The sequence below is a fragment of the Oryzias melastigma genome, linkage group LG14, assembly GCF_002922805.2.
Source record: "Oryzias melastigma strain HK-1 linkage group LG14, ASM292280v2, whole genome shotgun sequence".
Taxonomy (NCBI): Eukaryota; Metazoa; Chordata; class Actinopteri; order Beloniformes; family Adrianichthyidae; genus Oryzias; species Oryzias melastigma.
Genome location: NC_050525.1, coordinates 3,907,449 through 3,909,088, shown reverse-complemented (window position 1 = coordinate 3,909,088; position 1,640 = coordinate 3,907,449).

Sequence of the window (1,640 nt, the reverse complement as noted above, 5' to 3'; positions counted from 1 at the left end):
CAGATCTGAGAAAAAAATCATATTGTTTTTTAGAAAAACATAGTTTATGATTACAACCATATATGTGTGTCATTTCTCTTATGAAAGAGGACAAATATAATAAGTAATCATTTTGTTTTTGCATTTCAGAGTATTTTTCTTTTTAAATCTCTGTCAGTCAAACTGTCTTGGACAGACTCTGTTTGAATGAATGATCTTCTTTACGTCACAACAGCTCTGTTGCACATGCACTAAACCCTCATCTGGCCCGGCTAGCGTGTCTAGCTCAGGTATTGTAGAAGAGAAGATGGCGTCTTCCCCCTTCTGTGCTGTAAAGGATTTTAAATAAATGAAATGCAATATTGATATTAGCCTTTATAATTTTTCCAAGACCTTTGCTTTGAGAAAAAAAAATGTTTAAATGTACTGATCACAGCAACTTCAATAAACATTCAATAATTTGCGGTAAGCACTTTGAGAAAGAGTCTTGGGGGGACTGGAAGGCGAAAGAATCAGAGTTTTGTAGTAAGTAAATTTTAAATAAGGATGCGGTATCCTCTATCAAGACATCATGAAGTGATCAGGCTGCAATAGGTTTTATTTTAAGTTGATGTTTTACAAACGTATTTACATGTATTTACATCAGAAAAAGTGATTGGAATTCATATTGGCTTCATGTCAAACGTGCATATATGCGTATATGTTTTGGTTAAAAACTTCATAATCATAATTAAAACACTACTGGGAACATTTAAAAAAACGTCATACGGGGATTTAAACCACTGCAGCAATGTCAAATGTGGGTGGTGGCACATCCTCCTGCTCTGAATGCTGTGAGGACACGAGGAAAGGGAGATTCTTAATTTCCAAATGTGATGACTCACAGACCAGTCACAATAACAAAGGAAGGCTCTACATCACAACAACCCCCACAACCGCCACCACCCCATCATTTCCAAAAAAACCTCATAACAAAAATACTCAAAAAGGCAGGTTTTGGCTTAGCATCAAACACGTAGAGACAGCAGAAGGAAAAATGTTCCTTTAAAAGGAAATATTGTAATTTTACAGGAAGTTGAGACAGCCAGTCACTAAGGAGACTTTTGTAATGTGGAGATTTAAAAAGGCATTTCCCTTTGCAACCTTGAAATGTGGTCATGGCTCCACAAAGCACACAACATGTCACACATTAAGCACACAACATGGTTAATCTTTCAAGGGGAGCAGTCAATCAGTTAATAATTATAAAGCAATCTCATTTAACAGCGTCCACAGTGTCTAAAGAATGAAACGGCAAAACACTTCATGATAAGAACCAATACGAAAGAGACATCAGACTGAATTCATTCACAAATGTGACACTCTTCATCATGTGGAACCGGTTCAGTAAGTTCTGCTTTGCTTCACCACTGAGGGTTACTTTTCCTTTTTTTAACCAATTTTACCAGAAAGCAAAACGGTTTGACAGCTCATGATTTGGCACACTGGAAGGATTTGGAGAAGGGAAAAAAAGAATGAAGAATAAGATAAAAGAGTGAGCAGAGCTGTACACTTGTATCCTTCCTTCTTATTTACTATGCGTCAGGCTGGAGTGATGCTGATGCTTGGGTTGGCAAAGACACGATTAATCAGCTTAGAGCAGAAAGAGACGTCTGATTCTT